Source organism: Lycorma delicatula, chromosome 1, assembly GCF_047948215.1.
Source record: "Lycorma delicatula isolate Av1 chromosome 1, ASM4794821v1, whole genome shotgun sequence".
Classification (NCBI taxonomy): domain Eukaryota; kingdom Metazoa; phylum Arthropoda; class Insecta; order Hemiptera; family Fulgoridae; genus Lycorma; species Lycorma delicatula.
In genome coordinates, this window is record NC_134455.1 from 369,994,097 (window position 1) to 370,011,593 (window position 17,497).

Here is a 17,497-nt window from a genome sequence, read left to right on the forward strand (position 1 = left end):
TGAATCAGAAATGAGAAGCAATTTTTTTTTTCGTTACTTTCATACAAGTCATATTTTATTCTTTCAATACTTTAAAACAATTTTCTTTGTATATATTTTATTGGATCACATCTTAATGAATAAAATGTTCCTAAACTTTTCCCACAGGGTAAGGAAGCCTCTAAAATTAAAAACATTTTTAAAATTTTGGAAATTTTATGCTTATTCTTTTTTTTGCAATCATCATCTATATAAATAAAAATGTAAATGTTCGTTTATTCAAAATTTTAAATCCCTAAAAGTTCACAGATTGTTTTGATATTTTGACAAAACGTTGCAGATAAAAACATGCTTTTTCGAGAAAAAAAACAGCACTATCTGTTGGCCGTAAAAGCAAATACACGCTGTACTAAATATTTTACGATTCCATTTCAGTGTTTCCGAAATGTGTGTCCGCTACAGACTAAAAAAACTACTGGACCGATTTACGCGTGGGGAAAAAGGAAGAAAGGGAAATTTGGAAAAGGAAAAAATCGAAAAAGGTAAAATGGGAAAAGGTAAAAAGGGAAGAAGGGGGAAAATGGAAAAAATAAGTAAGGAGAAATGGGGAAAAGGAAATGAAAAGGGGAAAGGAGAAGAAAGAAAAGAGGAAAGACAAAATGAAAAGGGAAAGGGGGTGGAAAAGGGATAAATTGAGAAAGGAAATATGGTAAGAATGAAAATGGGAAAACGGAAATCGGGAAAGGGGAAAAGGAAAGGAGGAAAGGAAAAAGGAAAACACAGAAAGAGTAAAATGAAGAAAGGGAAATGTTAAATTTCAGTAATTTTCATTTTGTTAATGTTTTATCAAGCTTTTAATTGTGTTCATTTAATCTATATATGTACTCAAATTTAGCAATAGCGAAGTATTGGAGGTCTGCCAGTAATCAATATATATTCATATATATATATATATATATATATATATATATATACACATATATTTCAATTTTAATATTATACTAAAAAATTATGTATAATGAACATCTTTATCATCTACAATTTCAGAAAAAGTAACTGTGAAGAAAAGCATATTGGACTTTAAGTGCTCTATACCCGTCATAATCAAAAAGCTAAACGATAGGCGTAGATAGTGTACCCCTTTTCAATTTTAAAGCAACGATGCTATGCCTTATGTCATAATACAATGCCTTATGGAGGATCAGTAGAAATTGTTTATTCTGAAGTTACAATACGAGATTGATAAATGAATACATTCCATCTTTACATAATTCAGTGAAAAAAAAAACTTCTGATTTTTCTTTAAAGACAAATAAAATGTTTATGTATGAATACAAATACGCAAATGTTTATTCGCAAATATTTCTGAATGCTTAATATTGATGATGATCTGACCTTATGCTTTACAAAAAATCGTAGTATAATTATATTATTATTCCAGTTTTATTTTTTAATATCGAAAGATGTTTTGATTTATATGAAAAACATTTATTTTCTCTTAATATGGTGTCATGATTTAATGGATAATCTACCAACTGGTTTTGAATAGTTAACTGTATCTAACACTTTCAACGTGTAATTTTATACAATTATTTTTTTCAGTCACTAATTAAAGTACAAAATAATATTATATTATTAATTTATTGTTTTAAATACAAAAAAAAAAAAAAATGTTGAAAACTGTAATGCAAATTAAAGAGAACACTTCACCACAAAATATGACTGCCCTTGGGTGAAGTACTTTTAGAAGAGTAATTCATTATAAACAATTTATTATATACATACTGTAATGAATGATTAAGTAAATAAATGAAAACAGTAATCATGCTTGTCTATTCATGTAGAGGGAAAGGGAAAAAATTGTATCCTTGTTTCATGGAGATATATATATATATATATATATATATATATCAAGTTTAATTTTACAAACATTTCTATAAAATTGAAAATAAAATGTTATTTTAATTTCTTTTTATTTTATAATACATGGTAATAAAAATGTTTTCCTTGTTTAAAAAATTATTCTGTTACGTTTATACTTCCTTGTACAAACTAAAGGAACTATTGTGATCGCGAAAAATTTCGGTTTTCAGATTTCAACGGAAATATCTATTTTGGCCATTCCTGAATTCATTTTCATTAGTTTCGGCGTGACGTCTACCTACGTATGTGCGTATACATCTCGCATAACTCAAAAACGATTAGCCGTAGGATGTTAAAATTTTGGATTTAGGACTGTTGTAACATCTAGTTGTGCACCTCTTCTTTCGATTGCAATCGTCTGAGCCAAAATTGTTAAAAAAAACCCAAAATCAAAAAAATTTGGACTTTGGAGTTTTTCTTAACTGCAGTAAAAAGCCCTCATTGAAAATTTTTCAATCAATTCTGAGAAAAATTATGTATAATGAACATCTTTTTTTTTTTTTTTTTGTCTTCAGTCACTTGACTGGTTTGATGCAGCTCTCCAAGATTCCCTATCTAGTGCTAATCGTTTCATTTCAGTATACCCTCTACATCCTACATCCCTAACAATTTGTTTTACATATTCCAAACGTGGCCTGCCTACACAATTTTTCCCTTCTACCTGTCCTTCCAAAATTAAAGCGACTATTCCAGGATGCCTTAGTATGTGGCCTATAAGTCTGTCTCTTCTTTTAACTATATTTTTCCAAATGCTTCTTTCTTCATCTATTTGCCGCAATACCTCCTCATTTGTCACTTTATCCACCCATCTGATTTTTAACATTCTCCTATAGCACCACATTTCAAAAGCTTCTAACCTTTTCTTCTCAGATACTCCGATTGTCCAAGTTTCACTTCCATATAAAGCGACACTCCAAACATACACTTTCAAAAATCTTTTCCTGACATTTAAATTAATTTTTGATGTAAACAACTTATATTTCTTACTGAAGGCTCGTTTAGCTTGTGCTATTCGGCATTTTATATCGCTCCTGCTTCGTCCATCTTTAGTAATTCTACTTCCCAAATAACAAAATTCTTCTACCTCCATAATCTTTTCTCCTCCTATTTTCACATTCAGTGGTCCATCTTTGTTATTTCTACTACATTTCATTACTTTTGTTTTGTTCTTGTTTATTTTCATGCGATAGTTCTTGCGTAGGACTTCATCTATGCCGTTCATTGTTTCTTCTAAATCCTTTTTATTCTCGGCTAGAATTACTATATCATCAGCAAATCGTAGCATCTTTATCTTTTCACCTTGTACTGTTACTCCGAATCTAAATTGTTCTTTAACATCATTAACTGCTAGTTCCATGTAAAGATTAAAAAGTAACGGAGATAGAGAACATCCTTGTCGGACTCCCTTTCTTATTATGGCTTCTTTCTTATGTTCTTCAATTGCTACTGTTGCTGTTTGGTTCCTGTACATGTTAGCAATTGTTCTTCTATCTCTGTATTTGAACCCTAATTTTTTTAAAATGCTGAACATTTTATTCCAGTCTACGTTATCGAATGCCTTTTCTAGGTCTATAAACGCCAAGTATGTTGGTTTGTTTTTCTTTAATCTTCCTTCTACTATTAATCTGAGGCCTAAAATTGCTTCCCGTGTCCCTATACTTTTCCTGAAACCAAATTGGTCTTCTCCTAACACTTCCTCCACTCTCCTCTCAATTCTTCTGTATAGAATTCTAGTTAAGATTTTTGATGCATGACTAGTTAAACTAATTGTTCTGTATTCTTCACATTTATCTGCCCCTGATTTCTTTGGTATCATTACTATAACACTTTTTTTGAAGTCTGACGGAAATTCCCCTTTTTCATAAAAATTACACACCAGTTTGTATAATCTATCAATCGCCTCCTCCCCTGCACTGCGCAGTAATTCTACAGGTATTCCGTCTATTCCAGGAGCCTTCCTGCCATTTAAATCTTTTAATGCTCTCTTAAATTCAGATCTCAGTATTGTTTCTCCCATTTCATCCTCCTCAACTTCCTCTTCTTCCTCTATAAAACCATTTTCTAATTCATTTCCTCCGTATAACTCTTCAATATATTCCACCCATCTATCGACTTTACCTTTCGTATTATATATAGGTGCACCATCTTTGTTTAACACATTATTAGATTTTAATTTATGTACCCCAAAATTTTCCTTAACTTTCCTGTATGCTCCGTCTATTTTACCAATGTTCATTTCTCTTTCCACTTCTGAACACTTTTCTTTAATCCACTCTTCTTTCGCCAGTTTGCACTTCCTGTTTATAGCATTTCTTAATTTCCGATAGTTCCTTTTACTTTCTTCATCACTAGCATTCTTATATTTTCTACGTTCATCCATCAGCTGCAATATATCGTCTGAAACCCAAGGTTTTCTACCAGTTCTCTTTATTCCGCCTAAGTTCGCTTCTGCTGATTTAAGAATTTCCTTTTTAACATTCTCCCATTCTTCTTCTACATTTTCTATCTTATCTTTTTTACTCAGACCTCTAGCGATGTCCTCCTCAAAAATCTTCTTTACCTCCTCTTCCTCAAGCTTCTCTAAATTCCACCGATTCATCTGACACCTTTTCTTCAGGTTTTTAAACCCCAATCTACATTTCATTATCACCAAATTATGGTCGCTATCAATGTCTGCTCCAGGGTAAGTTTTGCAGTCAACGAGTTGATTTCTAAATCTTTGCTTAACCATGATATAATCTATCTGATACCTTCCAGTATCGCCTGGCTTTTTCCAAGTGTATATTCTTCTATTATGATTTTTAAATTGGGTGTTGGCAATTACTAAATTATACTTCGTGCAAAACTCTATAAGTCGGTCCCCTCTTTCATTCCTTTTGCCCAGCCCGTATTCACCCACTATATTTCCTTCCTTGCCTTTTCCAATGCTTGCATTCCAATCTCCAACTATTATTAAATTTTCATCTCCTTTTACGTGTTTAATTGCTTCATCAATCTCTTCGTATACACATTCTACCTCATCATCATCATGGGCGCTTGTAGGCATATAGACGTTAACAATCGTTGTCGGTTTAGGTTTTGAATTTATCCTTATTACAATGACTCTATCGCTATGCGTCTTGAAATACTCCACTCTCCTCCCTATTTTCTTGTTCATCACGAAACCTACTCCTGCCTGCCCATTATTTGACGCTGAGTTAATTACTCTAAAGTCACCCGACCAAAAGTCGCCTTCCTCTTCCCACCGAACCTCACTAATTCCTACTATATCCACGTTTACCCTATCCATTTCCCTTTTTAAATTCTCTAGCCTACCAACCTTTTTTAAGCTTCTAACATTCCACGCTCCGACTCGTAGAATGTTATTTTTGAACATGAACATCTTTATCATCTACAATTTCAGAGAAAGTAACTGTGAAGGAAAGCATATTGGACTTAAGTGCTTTACACCCGTCATAATCAAAAATATAAACCATAGGCATAGATAGTGTATATCTTTTCAATTTTAAAGCAACGTTGCTATGCTTTATGTATATAATACTATGCCATATGGAGGATCAGTAGAAAGTGTTTATTCTGAAGTTACAATAAACAATTACAACAGTTAAAATTAAACAGTTACAATAAATGGTACTTATTTTCATTGATTCCAGATATATAGCCAAATATAATTTTAGTTAGGGAAATATTTGGATCATCAAGGGAAAGGCACATCGGTTCAAATCCGACATCTTTTTTTAAACTTTTTTTTTAAATTTAAATATATTGATTTATCAATAATTATCAACCATTGATTGTAAAAAAATTTACGATAAATAATTCAATAATAATAATAATAAAAAAGAAAAAACATATGAAAAAATCCATAGTTATTAATGAAATAAAATTTTATGTATGTGGTGTCCACATCGGATGTTTAATTATTCTAATAATAATTAGGTATATATTCCTCATGTATACTTTAAAGATTAAGTTTAAGGCTACTCATTTTAAACTGTAAAAATCGAAAGAATTTTTTTATTAATTTACTTTTTACTTTTTTGTTTATCTTTGTTAATTTTATTTCTTTATTTAAGATATTTCCTTTAAAAATTAAAAAAAAGTAAGAATAAAAAAACAATAAATGAATATTATTATTTTTTTTACCTACTTCAGAAACCAGTTTAAATCTATGCCAAATTGTAATATAAAAAAAACAGCTGATAAAATATTGCATGACTCTTCTACTATGCGAATTAAAAAAATTAAAATTGGCTTTTAATAATGTAAATATTCATCAAAATTAGGTTTATAAACGTTGAGATTGAAAAAACTCATACGTTTGAGAGCTCAAGTATCAAGAAGGCTATTTATTAATTACGATGATTACGAAATTATCATCAAAATTATCAAAATTTGAATATGTTTTTTTTTAATTTGGGTACTTATTTACTTTGTGAGGAAAGTATAGGAAAAATGTATTCTTAAAGAAGTGATCAGAAAAAGTATCTAAAAGAGAATTATTTTAAAATATGGAGAAAATAAATTTTTTGCTTATAATTTTGGATTCGTAATATTATAGAGATGCTAATGGAACTTTTATTTTAATAGGAATTTAAGTGACGAAAAAAATTAAAAAAACTTTTAAAATAATAGTAAAAGAGTAAAAAAAAAAAAATAATAAAAAAAAAAACAGAACATGTAATATTAGGAGGTGGAGGATAAATTTTAAAAGACTTTTCTAACGGTATTCATCTATAGTTTACATTTAACGGATTTTCTTAAGTAAACTTTTTTTTAAATCTAACACCCCATCATTAAAGCTAAAATAATAAAAATTAAATTTTCAAAAAAAACGGTTTTGCATTTCAGTTCAGGGGTCCGTAATTTTAAAATATCTTTTGATAGCTCTAGATATGAAGTATAAAATTTTCAAACAAATATTTATTTACGGTTCAAAAAACATACATTTCAATTTTACAAGATTGAAATTTCAATTTTAATGGACGGGATTGATTTCTAAATACACTGTAAATCATAAATGCAGTATAGGTAAACAAATTGGTTTATACAATTTTTTTTAAATTCTTTGAAAAAGATCAAAATCGATTTTCTGGGGACATTCCCCACACCCATACGGTACTTTGAAAAAAATTAATATGATCAGTGCTCCATAAATAGAAATTTTTAAGAAAATTTGAAGAAAATTTGTTTGATCAATCCTGATATATAAGGCCAAAAAAGACGATGTGCAACACAGATACGTACGTCCGTATATACATATGTAGTCTAGATGAACTAGTTGGATCCTAAAATGTAAATATTTGATAAAATCTAATACCCAATTTTTGACATGATCACCATACTATCCTCTTTTAATATATTTTTTTTTTTTTGTCTTCAGTCATTTGACTGGTTTGATGCAGATCTCCAAGATTCCCTATCTAGTGCTAGTCGTTTCATTTCAGTATACCCTCTACATCCTACATCCCTAACAATTTGTTTTACATATTCCAAACGTGGCCTGCCTACACAATATTTTCCTTCTACCTGTCCTTCCAATATTAAAGCGACTATTCCAGGATGCCTTAGTATGTGGCCTATAACTATATTAAAAGAAGGCCAGTACTTCTATGTTAAAAGAAGGCCACTTAGTATGTGGCCTTCTTTTAACTATATTTTTCCAAATGCTTCTTTCTTCATCTATTTGTCGCAATACCTCTTCATTTGTTACTTTATCCACCCATCTATAATATACCTATTCCAGCTAAATTGGCGAGAAAGTATAAAACTAAAAAATCGTCTTCCATTGTCATCTGTCATTTTCCTCTCCCAAAATTCGAATTTTTTATAGTACATAGTAATCGGTTATTTTTAATTATTTTTTTTATTATTTCTTTTAATTTAATATTTCAGTAAGCGTATGTATTTTTAAAAATTAAAAGAAATACAGTAATATTACGATGTGTATGAAAATAGAATATTTAATTTACGGAACATTCACGTACAAATGACTCGCTGAAGCCTTGATTTAAAGAACAAAAATTCTTATTGGTAATTTACGTAGGTTATATTAGAAAAAGTTTCTTTTTAGTTATTAATATAATAAGTACTTAATGAACCAAAAATCTTCTTAATTTTCAAATATCTATTCATTTCCGTACTTGTATATTCTGATATATTTTGTCATTATATTCCTCGCATCAATTAAGAAAGTTTGGAAACGCTTTTTTTCGAGTTATGAGTAGCGAAAAATTTCGCCAAGATTTTAGTTTGAAAAGTTTAGTTCTTAAATATTGCTAAATTAAAATTCACAAATTATTGTGCAAAATTAGTAGTTTTATTGACAATAACAAAAAAAAAAAAAACTTTCCGGAACTTTTCTCTAATATTTTCCGGGAGAATCGTAAAACCCAAAATAATGTTATTGAAATGCACGTTTTGATAGATTTAGAGTAAATTTATTTTGTAGAGAATTTATTTTTGCATAAATTTATTTAATTAAATACAATAAAATAAGAAAAACATTTTTTTAAAATTAATTCATATTGAAAATTAGATACAAAAAAAAATTTAAATCATAATTTAAAAATTAATAAAGAAAACTTTTTACTCTATTTACTTATATATTTTTCTAGAATTATGTTATATGATTTTCTTCTTATTATTGTTTTTATGAAAGGAATATACTTGTGGCAGGAACTTCATTAAATACTCGGTATATTTAATAAATATTCTTGTCTAATATATATCAGACAATTATATGTATAAAAAGAGTAATTCACGAAAAACGAAACAAATATCACCTGTTCTACTGCTGAAAGTAAAAAAAAAAAAATCATGTGAACACTATATGATTTCCTTGTACGCCTATTAAATTACATATACACATTTATTTTAAAATGAAAAGTACATAAAATTTTATTTTATTAATAACTTGTGATATTTTTCCATTTTTTTATACTATTATTGAAATATTATAATTTTTTTTTACCATCAGAGGTTAATAATTATTAATAAATCAATATAATTAAATTAAAAAAGGGAGATGAAGTCTGGCTCTAATCGCTGTGCCTTCCCCTTAGAAGATCCGAATATTTCATTAATTAAAATTTTATTTGGCTATAACTGTGGAACCATTGAAACTAAATATCACTTATGACATATCGTTAAAAACTCTCAATGTTGGCTTACACTGCTGCAGTTAAGAAAAAGACCAAAATCAAATATTTTTTTTTTTTTACTTTTTTGGACACTTTTATTTCAGTCGATTGCAATCAAGAGCAGAGATGCACAACTAGATGTTCCAACAGTCCTAAATCCAAAATTTTAACATCCTACGGCTAATCGTTTTTGAGTTATGCGAGATACATATGCACATACGTACAGACGTCACGCCGAAACTAGTCAAAATGGATTCAGGGTTGGTCAAAATGGATACGTCTGTTGAAACCTGAAAACGGACATTTTTCGCGATCACAATACTTCATTTACTTCGTACAAGGAAGTAGAAAATAGTTCATATAAGTATATGTTATATTTGATATATAAATATCTGAGATAGTTTTATATATAAAGCAATTCACAAAAAAACGTAACAAACTTCACATGTTCTATAACTGAAAATAATAAAAAGAAAGCTCATCTAATTATAAGTTTGGAAAAGCTTTGTTAGTGATTCTCGGCTGGGGAAAAATTACTCTTTGATTTCTGCGACTTTGGAATATTTAAGCAAAACTGTAATTCTTGGAATCTAAATTAATGGGTAATTTTAGTTGTTTTATATGAAATCTTTATATGTGAAAAATTGAAAAAAAAAAAAAATATGTTTTTAGAAATCTGTTGTAAAGGACAAAAGGTAGGGGTCGAAAAACACACTATTTTATGTTTGGTCTAAAGTAACTCTTTAAAAAAAATTATGTTGTTTGGATTGTTTGTTGTGTATATTAAATGTCTTGATTGGCGGTATTTGTACACGGGTGTCTGGTACTATCGTGCAGTCAGCTGTTTATTGATGCTGCTCACTGCATTGTTCATTTGATGTGTGTATTGTGTTTTGTTCTGATTATGTATTGATTTCGTGTAAGCATAGTATTATTGTATTTTGCATTTGTATGTGTGTCATATTGTATGTTATGTTTTGTATTATATAATAATATATAATGTATAATATATTGTATGTAATGTATTTGGTATTATTTCGTCTGTATTTTAGTTGTATATATAATATCTGTTGTTTAACAGTATATGTACATGGTGAATATTGTGCAGTTTGCTGAATATTGATGCTGATTCTGCATTCATCTATTGATGTGTGTTTATATTTGTTCTGATTATGTAATGATCTCATATAAGAATTTGTATTGTATTTGCAATTTATGATCTGTACTTGTAGTATGCTGTGGCGCATGTCTGTGTGTGTGAGCGATCACCCCCTTCCTGATGGAATGCTTTATTAGTTATGCCAGAGAAGGTGGATAGCCAGGAGTGGAGGTTTAGACGGTAGTGCGCAAATATAGATACGCTCTTCCTAAAACCTACCGGGATCTGTTAATAACTCCGACACTGCTTCGGCGTCTGTAAAATGGATCCCTCACCTCTACAAAACAAAGATTAAAGGGATAATTAACAGAAACAAGTTTTAAAAAAAAATTTGAAGAGAGTTTGCGTGTACTTTTCCTATAGAGAACTTTGTGTGTGTTGAGCCATTTTAAAACATTGGTTTATCAACAAAAATATAATGGAAGAGAAGATGTTATGAGAATTCTCAGTGCTACACAACTCGTTGAAATAGAGAACACCAAAATCACTCACTGTTCGTCGGGCAGAATATTACATACACTGTGGCGGAGGACATTTAGAGCAGTTTATAATTATTTGTAAGTTGGTTTTTTTTTTGTTTGTTTTGTATTTGTTATTTTTTCAAATATTTATTTCTTCTGTATTGTCTGTATTAACATTCCTTAAATCAATTATATATATATATATATATATATATATATATGTGTGTGTGTGTGTGTATAGATTATTACAGAAGAAAAGGGAAATAATTTGGGAATTGATTCTAGAGCTTGAAATAACAAAAAAGTACAAACAAACATTATTAAGGCATTATATAACGAGTTAAATTGATTTTTTCTTTTGTTTTTTGACAAGGAACTTGAATAAAAGAGGTCCCAGAACTGTACATCTCGTAGTTTTCATGATATTCAAGGTAAATAGAAAAATTCGGTGTCGACGACTGAAAATTTTTTTTAAGTTTGAAGTACAATAAATTTATTAAATGACTAATAAATGCGTAAACTGTATTGTTGAACATTGAAGAGAATCTAATTGTGAGAAAATTGATGATAAACAACTTTTATTGTTAAAAAAAAAAAAACTTAACGGAAAAATTATATGAATATAAAAAATTAAATACAGATTTTTTTTTAGTGCAATAAATTTGGATTTAAATTTACACTAATAATCTTCGTGAGAATGGTTCACTTCCCAGTATGTTTATGTTTCATCAGAACGTCAACCGGTACATGGTGATGAAAGGGAAAACATTCTTTAAGTTGTACAGCTTAGCCCAACTACGAGCACGCACAAAATATTTACATGACTCAACATTCCACAAACCACAATATGGAGAACATTACATGCTCACAGACAGAGTCCTTATCCACAAATTCAATTCTTTTAGCTTGGTGTTCATGACAGACGACTGCTGTTATGTTAATGGGTTAGCAATAACTACTATTTAATTATGTTCATTTTATTTTCGGACGAAGTAACATTTACTCGTAATGGTATAAACAACACACGGTTGTCTGTAAAAAACCCAAATGCTGCAGTCGAATATAGTTTCCATCAACGATTTTCGGTGAATGTTTGTAATGGAACGATCGACAACTAATTAAAAGGTTCATTCGAAGTACAACAAAGTTTCACGGGTAGAAATTATCTGGAATCTTTAAACAATGAATTTCATACAAAGCTTGAAAATTTCTCATAGGCGAAACGGATTGAAATTGATACTCCATCAACTTGATGGAGCACCAAAAATACATTTCAGTGAATGAACAAAGACAATTCTTAGATAAAACATTTGTTGGTAAATGGATTAGACATAGAAGCCGGTAAATTGGCTACCTAGATCACCGGATCTTACTCAGTTACTGCCTTCAGGGATGGATAAAATGCGAGTTATACAAGTAAAATGTAGACACACGTGATGAACTGGTCGATCGTATTCTCAATGCTACTGCCCTTATCAAGGAAAGTCAAGATATTATTAGGTTCCACCTGGCAGCTGATGAACTGTGAGTCTGCGGGGAGGTCCAGCCAAATGAATACTTGATGTTTGACTGCCCTGTTCTTGGGGGTTCCAGAGACCGGGTCACCTTGGAACTTAGAGGTCAAGGGGAAAATTGGCCACTCACAAGCGGCGAGTCGATGTGGCTAGAGCCGCATTAACGGACCGTGTAGGAGTTCTTTGATGCGGCTGATATGTTCAACTGACATCAGTAGTTTACTTAAGGGAAAGATTCCTAACGCACTGCTGTGGAAATCTAACCTTGAGATATATGGCTGACCACCAGCCAACTAGGGCTCCAAGCGCTTTAATGTGGTGGACAGGTACTTGCTGGCATTCAGCGACCTAGGCGTGGCGGCGAATTTCTGTCTAGGCAAATTAAATTTTATATATTTTATTAGTTGACGGGGTGCATCTATCGATTTTAGTAAATATATGACAAGTAAGCGGTTGGGACACGTAAGCCGGTGGTGTATGGCATCGCGCTTAGTTCTCTCAGGCTGTTGGGTAAGTTCTAGGAGCTATCTAGGATACTGGTCTCTGAACTGTTTCGAGGATCAGCAGCCGTTTGTGACACAGACATTCGGTCTTATTCTTTAGGGCGACCGAATGTTGGGTGGTGGGGATAATGCCAAGCAAACCAAATATCATTAGGTTGGAAATAAAAAAATATGTACGAAACGAGTTGAAAGCGTATTGATGTCAATGGTGGAATTTCCGAACATTTCTTGTAAATTATGCAGTGTAAGGTATTAATTTTATTTCGTTTTTCATAAGTTTCTAAAAAAAAATCTGACGTAAAATTCGATAACAAAAAAATTATTAAAGAGTAGAAAAATGTGATCAATAAAATTTAACATTATTATTCAACAAATTAATACGCTGTAAACTTATCGGCAAAGATATAAAGGAAATTATTTGGTTAATATTTAATTATTTTAAGTACTAAGATATATATTTAAATAAATAAAACGTTACGTAATTATTTATTTTATTTTTTATCTGGGAATATACATGAAGAAATTTTAATGGATTATAAATAAGTGCGTTGTATTTAAATAGTTTAAAGTTTATCGATTATATGTTTTATTGAACATAAAATACATGCAAACATAATTACTGTGTATATTTCATGCATGATTTCTTTTTTATTTAAATCATTCAAGTATTTTATTGAATCTAACGGTCATAACTACTATACATTATATTATTTATATGGTTTTATTAATAGTTTAATTCCATATTTCCTTGGTTATTTTACTTTTTTTTAAAAAATGATTATTGTGAAGAAGTGATAAAATTATAAAATAATACAATTTATGTAAAATATTTATGTTATGAATAATTCGAGATTCTTACTCTACTATACAGTTATACAATTTAATGTAGTAATACCTTACCTTATTTACTTACGTAAATGGATAATTGACAGTTCATTAATATTACCTTATAATGGAATCCTAGGACAGGTTAGATTTAGCAAGGCTATCCATAGCAAGTATATATATATATATATATATATATATATATATATATACATACATACATATATTACCAAATTCCTACACGCTTAAATAAGGGGGGAAATTGGCATGCAATTAAAATTTTAATTAGTAATAATGAAATTGATTTTGGAGTTGTAGTTATATTATAATTATTTTTTTTAACACGAGATATTTGACAAATATTATTAATAAATTTAATAATTAAATAGTAATTATTATAAATATAATTTTAAATATTTTTATCTATAGTTTGTGAGACTTTTAATAGCGTTTATGTTAAATTTGCTTCCAATTTAAAATTTTAAAATCTGAACGCAGTCTTATTTTATTTTCTAATCATTTTTTTGCTATATTAGTTGAAAAATTTTAGGTTATTACCAAAACGAAATTACTTAACATATAGAGGTGTACTTGTAAATTTTCCAGTACCGAAAAATTCACTTGAAAACAATTTGCTTTTGTATATTTCTAACATAGATCCAAGTACGGAAAAAACTATAAATGAAAACCAAACGCTGCCATCTCTTTAATTTATTTTCTTTACACCTATATAAATAAAAATGTAAATGATCGTTTGTTGAAAATCTTAAATCTTCCGTAGTTCTTTACCGATTGGTTTAAAATTTTGATACAACGTTGCATTCGAATATGCGCGTGTGTTTTTATATACCTAATATTTATATAACTAAGATGTCTTAGGAAAAAGGAAAGAAGAAAAATTAAGGGGAAAGGAAAATAAGGAAAGAGAAATTGGCGAATGAAAGGGAAAGGGAGAGGAAAAGGGAAAAAATGGGAACGAGAAAAGGGAAAACACATGGGAAAAAGATAAGGAGGAAAGGGAATAGGGGAAACGGGAGAAAGGGTAAAAGGGAAAGGTTAAAAAATGGAGTTCCATAATGTTCATTTTGTTGTGTTATCAAACTTTCAGTTGTGTTCATGTAATATATATATATATATATATATATATATATATATACTCAAATCTTACAATAGCGAAGCATTGCCGGGTCTGCTAATATGTAAGTATAAATGTAAGTAAAATGTTTATAATAAATAATTTTTTTTCTTGTAAGTTGATTTCATTATTTTTTTCCGTGTAAAGTTGTAGGTTAATTTCTAATTTTTACTTTTTTAAAGTTTAGGCTTTTGTATTATAGGAAATTGTAAAAATATGATAAACAACCACAGGGGGGGGGCTTCATGGCAGTATCATAAAAGAATGCACATTAATTTCGATGTTTAAATAAATAAGACCACAAAAATTAATTTTTTTCTTAACAAATTTTTTTTTTTGTCAATTAGATTTTTAGCGACTTATTTTGTTACCGTTAGCCTATGGATATTCAAAAGCAAGGATAATTTTTGTGTGGTCTGATTTTTATTATTTAGGTTTTATATTTTTTTAGTCTTTAAATTAAATCAAATTTTATGCGAATGGACAAGTTTGTATTTTTTCCAAAAAGAAGTATCGGATTGCCGTTCCGGCACCAATGTACCTTTTTTAAATTAAATTTTTGATTACTTCTTTAACTAACTCGATTTTAGAATTGTTTGAAAAGCACAGAAACACCTTTAAAAATATGTCCAGTTAGCTAAACAACCTACATAACTAACTACAACCTACACAAATTAACACCCGTCATAATAAAATTTAATTTTAATAACTGTAAACGATTCCTTTTTCATTTTGCCAAAATAATACAATCGATTACTTTTTATTTAAAAAAAAAAAAACCATATTTAATTACATATAAATTATTTAAAAAAAAGGTTGATACTTGTTATATCGTTTATATAAAAATATTCGAGTCGAGTGAGGAAAAAAAAATAGATGTTAATAAGACACGTTTTCATAAATTATTTTTCGTGTTTGCACGAGCGTAAAAATAACTTAAAAAGCAGCAAATAAAACCTGTTTTTCTTTAAATATTTTTCTTTCAGTTTTCATACAAAAAAATCAATAGCTAAATTATACAGAGAGATAAAAACAAATTATGATTAAGTAATAAAATGTACCGTTAAGTTTTTACTTTTATTATCAAGTTATTTTAAAATTTCAATGGAAATATACAATGCAACTAATATATGTTTTATTATAAAATACGTTAGTATTATATGGTTGATAACCAAATATACACTGAAATATTTAACAGGTTGCCTGTGTACGTACAGTTCTTTTTTCATTTACATAATTAAACAATTAATATAATTTAAATGAATAGGAACTGTGTATGTGTAGTTTAACCGATTTTTCGTTCTGTACATATTATAAAATGTCGTTAACTTTACAGAAACAAGTTGTTTTTGAATAAGGAGTACTAATAAAAAGATTTTTAAAGCTATTAAATTCTTTTGTTAAAGTTAAAATCCGTTTGAATGTATAAATGTATAAATACACAATACGGCTGGCACACAATCGGCAAGGAAAGGTGAAACGATTCGATTCCTCCTCACTTTAACCCTTTTCTCAACAGAGTCAGTTCGATTTTTTACTGGTGCAACTCTGCTGTACATTCCCATTGCAGTTTTAATGTTGAGTTAGGTCAAAAACACATTAAACTGGTCTTGGCCTGGTCCCCGTCGCTAAAACCAGTCAGGAGATATAACTTGGTACCACCCAACAATGCACACGTCGCCTGGTAAAAGAAACTGAAACAGCTTTCATTCTCTATAACTTGTTTTTATTTTTATTTTATTTATTTTTTTCTTAACAAAATTAATTCCTAAATGTTGATTATCGAATTAACTTCCATATATGAATGAAAATATGTTTAGCAATGAAGTATGCGTTTCTTCTTCAGAAAAAATTTTCTACGTGAAAATATTATTAAAGTTTTTATAGAATAAATTTATTTTCAACTGAAAAAAACTACATATTTCAGATAAATAAAAACATGTTTATAGAACATAAAATGTTCGGTAACGTTTTAACATTTTATTCTCCGGTAAGAACTTTTAAAAAACTTTTAATCCTTTTTTTTATCTTTTTATTGCCAACAAAATGTAAATTTTCTCTTTTCAAAGATTGAAAATAGGATTTTTAAAGATTTTTTGTTTGAAGATTAATTCAAGTCCAAAGGTTTTTGATTGGGATTATAAAATAAAATGTTTTAGCTTATAAAAAATTACCACGGCTGAACGAAGGCCAAAATTGGGAGCTTCTGAATTCACACGAAAAACGTGGAATATCACGATGAAAATTGATCTGTAATTTGCATCAGTGTTTTATAATTTGTTTTTTATCTTTTTTTAGCACCTTCTGAAAAAAATTTAACTTTTTCTGGAACTGGTCACGTTCGTTTAAAATTTAAAACTTCGTAAAATTATCAGATTATTTGAATTTTAGCATCTTATTGATGTTATATTCAATTCACTTCAGTATAATTTACACTTTCTTCTAAGTTAATATTGGTATTTTTTTATGCGAATTTTTTTATTTAATTTATTATACAGAGTGTATCACGAAGTTCTCTCGGGACTTTCATAAACTATTCTATTCATGAAAATAACGGAAAAAGTTCATATTAAACATTTGTTCTAAAATGCATCGTTTTTGAGTTACGGCTAGTAAAATACTTCACTCGGATTTCGGCTAACCGGGTGAAACGAGGTAATACTGATACTTCTACGACTTAATTAAGGGGCAAAATTAGTGATTTCCTATCATTTTTGTCCTGAAAAATCGAATAAAATAGGTCTCCGAACAATATTTGGTTTTTAAGAAATCTGGTTAAAAACCAATAAATCAGGATAACAAAACCCTTTTGATGTGTGCTTGTAAATGTTCGTAAAACTGTTTTCAAAATTTCTG